Raw genomic sequence first — 9,263 nt, 5'->3', positions numbered from 1 at the left:
CTAATATTTAACCGATTACCTATTTAATAAGCATTTTTATATAATGTACTGTAAGTTAGCCTAAATATATATCATATCAGCATATCTTTAGTTGAAATTCCTAACTTACGTTTGATTTCGAACAAGATATTTTTAAAGATAGAAATGTAGGTAACATTTTTGCAGGCCGTTAACAGGTCCCAAAACTACAGAGAACGAGACTTTTATTTGGAAAAAAACTGAAAAGGCGGAAGTTCACCGGTGGACGTTTCCTGTGAGCTGACCCAGCAAAACTGACCCTTAGCCAGCTAGCTAGTTACCTTTATCTGTCTAGCTACATTGGATATAATAATTGTTTATTAATCCCTCGACACACTATCAGCGATCAAATAACAACAAAGGCTTCCTTTTTAATCATAGGTAAGTGACACAAAGAAAATGACTTGTTCTGTTTCTCACGATAAAGGCCCGTTGATACCAACGACAACGTCGTCTACTGTAGCTAGCTAACTAACGAACAGTAACGTCAAAGCTTGCGATCTAACTGTATTTTTGGTTATTATGTCATTAGTATATTTTGTTTGGATGGGTGGAAGGTTAGATAGCAAGCTAGTTGGATAGTGCCATTAACCTAGGACTTGACTGGCAATGTAATAGCAACGTAACACTAACTGTTCTCCTAACTAGCTTATCAAAACAAGCATCGATTGACTATACGTCGCTATGAAACTTACCCCGTTAGCTAGCTAACAGCAGAGGCCATGAGTACATAAAGAGGTTAGTGTAATGCGAGTTAGTTGCTAGGTTGAGTATGTAGATGATCATATGTTCAACTTAGGTTAGCAGTAACTTCCAATGACGTTCTCCGTGTACCCGCGTGGGCGCTTGTTTGTTTATGACCTGGGACTGACAGAAACAGCAGTCTCGCATCATAGCTTTCCGTTTGACCGTGTCCGTATTCGTACACACGCACGTAACACCACCTCGACGACTAAAAGAGTAGAATAAATAGACGATGTTTTTTCATTCTCTTCTCCCTCTCAATCTGTGGGTCTGAACCGTGTCTCCGACCGTCTCTGGAGGAGGGGATCACTAACTGAATTGTTCCACCCGAAGTTTCTTCAATTATTTTTTCCTGGTAGTTTCCCCTTGGCCTCGTTGAAGGTTATTTGTTGTTTAGGCGCAGTTCAATGGGCGTATGTGAAGCCCTCTGTGACAATGCTTGTCAAAAGGGCTGTAATATATATATATATATATATATATATATATATGTTTCTTTTACACATTCCTTGGAGGTTACCATATTGAAAGCCCTATAAATTATCCTCCCTGTCTTCAAACAGCTGTGACGTTTTAGTTATGCATCAGTTCCATCTGCCAAGACCCTCCTCCTCTTCTCCCGGACTATATCTTCTACTTCAGAAGGAGAGATGTAGGAGGAGAGACCGAGAAGCTCTCGAGTCAGTCAGTCAGTCAGTCAGTCAGTCAGTCAGTGGGGTCTAGGGTGTCACACGACCAGACAGCAGCATGGCGTTGAACAGGAGGCACTCCTCCGCCCCGCGGGTGAGTATCCAGGAAATGACACAGACAACCAAACGTAAACACAGGAACTCGTTTTCGGGAAGATTTGTTGTGGCGAACTGGCAAAGACGGAGAAATACCGAGCGGATCGAATGAGTACGGCTGAGTGGTTAGAGCGTTTCACTGCGGATCTCGAGCTTGCGGCAGGTTCAAACCCGACCCCTGCTAGGCTAAGGGGATACGTGAGGGTGTTGTGCGGGTGGCGCGGTCGTACTCACCACAGCGTGGATGGGGTCTGGGTGGAGCATCGGGGCGATGTCTGAAGGTGGAGCAGCGATGGCTGAAGTCAGGGCGTTGTCTGAGGTGGAGCAGCGATGGCTGAAGTCAGGGCGTTGTCTGAAGGTGGAGCAGCGATGGCTGAAGTCAGGGCGTTGTCTGAAGGTGGAGCAGCGATGGCTGAAGTCAGGGCGTCAGCGAGGTAACGGATCTTCTCAGCTCCACTTCATGGCGGAGACACGCCTCCAGGACTCACGCTCTCCCCCTCCAGCAGGAACGCTCTCCCCCTCCAGCCTCTCCCGGGGTGAAAGGCTTTTTTTTTTCCTTCTCTCGTCAGCTTCCTCACAGATCAAATTTGTCTGGTAATCTCCTGGAATCCCCCGGCATCAGCCTTGATAACATAACAACATTCCTTCTCGTGTTCTGGTTCTCCACCCTCCAGACGGGGGCTCCTCCACCGGTGGTGGAGGTGTAAAACCTCAGGTCTCCTCCTCCTCCTCCTCAGCCCAGATCGGCGCGTGTGCTGGGCCCTCAGGGGAGGCGTTGGCTGGTGTCTTCATGAATGCGTGTCTCTGTGAGGGGAGACAGGGAGCCTGGTTGTTCACCAGGGGGAACTGTTGAGGAGCGGGGCCGTGTGACTGGGTGTGACCGTCCGGGGCTCAGGACAGGCCTGGCAGCTTGATCCACCCTGGCCCGACCTGAGGAGGGGGGGCTTGGAGGAGTCACGGGGTTGGGGGGGTCATGGGTCGGGTGAAGCAGAGGTTTGGTAGGACGTGAAGTCGTCGTGTTTGTTCGAGCTAATGGGCTTCTTTCCCTCACCATCATCTCACATTTCTCTCTCTCTTTTTCTCTGTATCTCCCTCTCCCAACCCGGGAGGGAGATACAGGGAGTCAGGTGGCTGAGCGGTTAGGGAAGCGGGCTAGTAATCTGAAGGTTGCCAGTTCGATTCCCGGCCGTGCAAAAATGACGTTGTGTCCTTGGGCAAGGCACTTCACCCTACTTGCCTCGGGGAGAATGTCCCTGTACTTACTGTAAGTCGCTCTGGATAAGAGTGTCTGCCAAATGAATAAATGTAAACCCCTCTTCCTGTCTCTCTCTCCCCCCCAGCTGACCAGCGCCTTGATCAGCAGGATGAGCGGAGCGGAGGGCGCAGGCCGCCCAGCCAGGGTGGGTTCCCTGGTGGAGGTGATCGGGAAGGGCCAGCGGGGCACGGTGGCCTACGTGGGCGCCACGCTGTTCGCCTCTGGCAAGTGGGTGGGCGTGATCCTGGACGAGGCCAAGGGCAAGAACGACGGCACGGTGCAGGGCAAGCGCTACTTCACCTGCGAGGAGAACCACGGCATCTTCGTACGGCAGAGTCAGGTGAGGGGGGAGGGACACACACACACACTCACATACACTCACTCACACACACACACACACACACACACACACACACACACACACACACACACACACACACACACACACAGAGTGTGTAACCATCTGTGCACACCCGTACAGATTCAGCTGGTGGACGAGGGCTCCAGTACCCCCCTCTCCAGACACACCAGAGGCCCCCACCTCCTCCAAGGTCCTCAGGCAGAAAGGTGAGCTCCTGCCCTGGGCCACCCCACCTGCCCTGGGCCACCCCACCTGCCCTGGGCCCTGGGCCACCCCACCTGCCCTGGGCCACCCCTCCTGCCCTGGGCCACCCCTCCTGCCCTGGGCCCTGGGCCACCCCACCTGCCCTGGGCCACCCCACCTGCCCTGGGCCCTGGGCCACCCCACCTGCCCTGGGCCACCCCACCTGCCCTGGGCCCTGGGCCACCCCACCTGCCCTGGGCCACCCCACCTGCCCTGGGCCACCCCACCTGCCCTGGGCCCTGGGCCAGGCCCAGACGCTCAGCTCTCTCCATCTTCTCCACAGCATGTTCTTGTGTGTAACCATGTCTTCTCTGTTTCTCCTCAGACATTCCTGAGACTCCCAAGTCAACCAAGCAGGTAAGAAAGACAGACAGACACACAGACCACTGGTAGACAGACAGACAGACAGACAGACAGACAGAGAGACAAGCCCGGATGGTATTGTTCTCACTTGCCCAGATGAACAGAACACCACTCGCTTTCCGACAAGACCTGTAAACATTTCCAAAACCAGGGCTAGGAGAACAGTGCGCTTCTCACTGAAGCTTTCAGTTCAGGATGGGAGATGGTGGCCGAGATAACTGAAGTAGCTGATGTGGTGTTCTCCGTCCTGATCTGATTCCCCTAAGGCAGCAGACTGAGTGACGGTGAAGTCTGGTGTCTGTTCCTCATCAGAACTTTCAGTCTGCTCTCTCAGATTCCCTCCCTCCCACCCTGCACCTCTCCTCCTCCCCTTGCAATAACCCCCCCCCCCCCCCCCCTTAACTCTTGTCTTGTTAATGCCTTCGTCTCTTGTCTTTCCTTATCCCAAATCCTGCAGACATCTGCACTTAAGAAGGTACAGAGATTTTCTACTTCCCCACGCGGTCGTCTTACTGATTTACGTTCTGGCGTTTGCATGCCTCGTTTTCTTTTGCGACACAGACATGCTTTTTGGTCTAATTTATTATCGTTGTTGTAGTAAAAATGGTGTTACGTTTTCTCCTGGGTTATAGTTATTTTTCAATTTTTTACGATTGAGGAGGTATCAACACAAGTTTTTGCCTGCAATGAAAGGCATGGTGTGTGTGTGTGTGTGCTGCTTTCACTCATGATTTCAACACAAAGTTTATATTTTTACTTGAGACTGTTCTCTCATTCTCATAAGCACATATCTACTGTAACATATCGACTGTAACAGATCGACTGTAACAAATCGACTGTAACAGATCGACTGTAACAGATCGACTGTAACAAATCGACTGTAACATATCGACTGTAACATATCGACTGCATGCAGATGGTCTAACATGTTACAGTTGGAAATGCATAGTCGTAGTTGTGGAGGAGTTGTGTTGTAGGGATGTGTTTGTTTGTCTGGTGACTAACAAACCCTGCCTCTACTTCCCCTCACCTGCTACTGCTATAACCTGCTCCCCTCTCCTCTCCTCGCCTGGGTGTGTGTGCCTGTCTTACGTGTGTGTGTGTGCCTGTCTTACGTGTGTGTGTGTCCTGCTCTTTCCGCTCTATCCCATCCTCCTCCAGTCCTCAACCCGCCGTCCGACCAAGGTGAGCTTATTTACAAACAGACAGACGTTGTTGAGGTGAAAACATGATGAAGCAGAGCTCACCTGTCTGAATCCACTCACCTTCCATCCATCACATGATCCATCCTGCTCCTCCTGTGAATGAAGAGGGAACACAGTCACACACACGGAGAACAAGTATCTACAGTGTAAAGCCAGTTTGCACTGTAAAGTTGACAGTGTAAAGCCTGTCTACAGTGTAACATTTGAGTGTAAAGTTGATAGTGTACAGTTGCCAGTGTAAAGACAGTTTTCAGTGTAACATTTGAGTGTAAAGTTGCCAGTCTACAGTGTAACATGAGTGCAAAGTTGATAGTGTACAGTTGTCAGTGTAAAGACAGTTTTCAGTGTAACATTTGAGTGTAAAGTTGCCAGTCTACAGTGTAACATGTGAGTGCAAAGTTGATAGTGTACAGTTGTCAGTGTAAAGACAGTTTTCAGTGTAACATTTGAGTGTAAAGTTGCCAGTCTACAGTGTAACATGTGAGTGTAAAGTTGATAGTGTACAGTTGTCAGTGTAAAGACAGTTTTCAGTGTAACATTTGAGTGTAAAGTTGCCAGTCTACAGTGTAACATGTGAGTGCAAAGTTGATAGTGTACAGTTGTCAGTGTAAAGCCAGCGTAAGGCCGGCGCAGGCGCCCTTCGGCTCCAGCAGCTAATGCAGTCTCTGCTGTATCAGAGCGTAACGGAGTCTCAGTGGAGCACCCCGGGCCGCCTCGTCTCTGCCAGCTCCCTCCCCTCCCTCTTGGTACGTCCCGGCAGCTTCCCCTCCCGCCTCGTGGTACGTCCCGCCCCCCCGCTCCTCCTCACCCACAAATGCGGTGAACAGGGCGCTGGACAGGGGCTGTCCAATCACAGTCTGTCTACTAGCAGTTTTCGCCCACCTCGTTAGGGCCTGGTGTGTGTGGGGTAGTGAGGTGATGTCATGGTCATGAGGTCACATCAGGTCACAGTGGGGTCACGTCCTTACAGGGTCATCTGGGGTCATGTTCGCCTGCCATCAGGGTGTGGGGGTCACGACCTTTGCTCCATGTTTAGCTACACGTGTGTATATCTCTTCAACATCCCTTTTCTGTCTGGTCTCTCTACCTTCTTGTCTCTCCGCCTCCCGTTCTCTGTCTAACCTCCTCTCTCCTCCTCCATCCTCCTCTCTCCTCCTCCATCTTCTCTCCTCCATCCTCCTCTCACCTCCCTCCAGACTCCTAAGCCTTCCGGCCTCTCCACCTCCCTCTCTGGTGATGTCAGCGAGGCGGGGCTATCCCAGAGTGCCCTGGGGGCTCCCGTCGTCCCGCTGCCGAGCGGCTCCTCCGCCACGCCCGGAGCCCCGCCCCCGGCCCCGTCCAGCAAGGTCAGTCCGCCATCCCCTCAACCAATCAAATCATCACACCTCTACTCCCCCCCAGCCAATGGGACTTGACATTCTGTATGACCATCTCGTGGTTTTGATACGACGACTCACGCGTTCTGTCCGTGTTGTTGTGCAGTGAACAGGGGGAAAGTGTCGTTTACAAGCAGGTAGGGCTGGTCGTGTGATTGGCTAGCAGGTAGGGCTGGTCGTGTGATTGGCTAGCAGGTAGGGCTGGTCGTGTGATTGGCTAGCTGGCTGCATGTGTTGTCCACACCCGGCATGTCACGCTAACACGCTCCCCAGGAACGAAACTAAGTTGTTTGATAAATAGAAAGAAGATTTGATTGGTTCCTCACTACTACTGACTGAGATTTGATTGGTTCCTCACTACTACTGATTGGGTCCTCACTACTGCTGTCTTGAGATTTGATTGGTTCCTCACTACTACTGATTGGGTCCTCACTACTGCTGTCTTGAGATTTGATTGGTTCCTCAATACTGTTGTCTTGTTTGAGCTCTCCGTTACAGCTGGTGTGTGTGTGTGTGTGTGTGTGTGTGTGTGTGTGTGTGTGTGTGGTGGGGGGTTGAGTGAAACTCGGGGTGTGAAGTCTGGCAGAACCTCCATGTTGATGTTGGGTAGCATGTCTTACAGCTGGGGGTGTTAATAGTGTTTACCTCTGGCTACAAGATACTCTGACACATTCCCTCCCCCCCTCCCTCCCCCCCCTCCCTCCCTCCCCCCTCCCTCCCCCCCCCCCCCCCCCCAGGAGGAGGACTCCCTGCGGGGCCAGCTGAAGGACCTGGAGGAGAAGCTGGAGACCCTGAGGATGAAGCGCTCAGAGGACAAGACCAAGCTGAAGGAGCTGGAGAAGAGCCGCATCCAGCTGGAGCAACTGCAGGAGTGGAGGAGCAAGATGCAGGAGCAGCAGGCCGACCTGCAGAGACAGCTGAAGGACGCCAAGAAGGTAGGAGACACACACACACACACACGCACTCACACTCTACACACACTCACACTCTACACACACACTCTACACAAACACACTCTACACACACATACACACTACACACACACTCACTCTACACACTCACCCTACACACTCACACACAGTACACACACACTCACTCACAGTACACACACTCTCACTCTACACACACACACTCACACACACTCACAGCACACACACACACTCACAGCACACACACACTACACACACACTCACTCTACACACTCACACACACTCACACCTACACACACACACACTGGTCCAGGTATATCAGCCCCCCCTGTTCCCCGTCAGATGCGCTGGAGGCCCTGGAGGGGAAGGAGCGCTACATGGAGGAGATGCCGACACGGCGGACGCCATCGAGATGGCCACGCTGGACAAGGAGGATGGCGGAGGAGCGGGCGGAGTCCCTCACGGTGGAGGTGGAGTCGCTGAAGGAGAAGGTGGAGGAGCTCACCATGGACCTGGAGATCCTTGAAGCATGAGATTGAGGAGAAAGGTCAGGGGGGCGTGTGATTGGTAGAGGACAGAGCCGTACTTGACTGTGATTGGTAGAGGACAGAGCCGTACTTGACTGTGATTGGTAGAGGACAGGGCCATACTTGACTGTGATTGGTAAAAGACAGGCCGGTACTTGACTCCCCCCCCCGCACACACACACACAGGTTCGGACGGAGCAGCCTCCAGCTACCACGTCAGGCAACTGGAGGAGCAGAACAGCCGGCTGAAGGAGGCGCTGGTCAGGTCGGTCTCCTCCTCCACCCACCTCACACCCTCCACCCTCCTCACACCCACCACATCTCCTCCAGCCACCTCACACCCTCCACCCTCCTCACACCCACCACCTCTCCTCACACCCCTCCACCCACCTCACACCCACCACCTCTCCTCAACCCACCTCACACCCTCCATCTCTCCTCACACCACCGACCACCCTCTCCTCCACCCTCCTCACACCCTCCACCTCTCCTCCGCCCCCCCCAGGATGCGGGACCTGTCGTCTTCGGAGAAGCAGGAGCACGTGAAGCTTCAGAAGCAGATGGAGAAGAAGGGTGGAGAGCTGGAGGTGCTGAGGACCCAGAGGGGAGAAGCTGCAGGAGGAGATGAAGCAGGCCGAGGGTCACCATCGACGAGCTCAAGGAGCAGGTCCGGAACCTTCCACCTTCGACCCCCCTCCGCCTCACCTCCGCTCTAGCAGAGTACGGACCCTACTTCTGACCTGTGGAGCTCTGATTATGTGTGTGTGTGTGTGTTTGCGGTGTGTGTGTGTGTGTGCTCCAGGTGGATGCGGCTCTGGGGGCGGAGGAGATGGTGGAGACCCTGACGGAGAGGAACCTGGACCTGGAGGAGAAGGTCAGGGAGCTGAGAGAGACCGTCACAGACCTGGTAGGTCCTCCTCCTAATCGTCATAGTAACCCCTAACCTTCTCCTCGTTGTCATAGTAACTAACCCTAACCTCTTCTCGGTGACCCTTGATCCCAGGAAGCCATCAACGAGATGAACGACGAGCTTCAGGAGAACGGGCGTGAGACGGAGATGGAGCTGCGAGAGCAGCTGGACCTGGCGGGGGCGCGGGTCAGGGAGGCCCAGCGCAGGGTGGAGGCCGGCCAGGAGACCCTGGCTGACTACACACACACCATCAGCAAGTACAGGGAGCTGACCTCCAGCCTGCAGGTTTCACACACACACACACACACGCACATACATGCACATACACACACAACAATCACTGATGTGTTGTACACCAGACAGTGAATAAAGTGTATCTCTCTCTGTGTGTGTGCGTGAGTGTGTGTGTGTGTGTGTGTGTGTGTGTGTGCAGGAGACCAATCGGGAGCTGACCAATCAGCAGAGTGCCAGTGCAGAACAGGAACAGCCTCCAGCTGAGCTGTTTGACTTCAAGATCAAGTTTGCAGAGACCAAGGCCTACGCTAAGGTA

General features: G+C 53.0%; 1 pseudogene; it reads left to right on the top strand.

Moving 5' to 3' along the window:
• Nucleotides 1-263: 263 nt before the first annotated feature.
• LOC136967991 (dynactin subunit 1-like) overlaps nucleotides 264-9,263 on the top strand; it is a 9,803-nt pseudogene continuing 803 nt past the window's right edge.

The sequence above is a fragment of the Osmerus mordax genome, chromosome 23, assembly GCF_038355195.1.
Source record: "Osmerus mordax isolate fOsmMor3 chromosome 23, fOsmMor3.pri, whole genome shotgun sequence".
Taxonomy (NCBI): domain Eukaryota; kingdom Metazoa; phylum Chordata; class Actinopteri; order Osmeriformes; family Osmeridae; genus Osmerus; species Osmerus mordax.
This window is presented reverse-complemented; position numbering and strand designations above follow the sequence as displayed.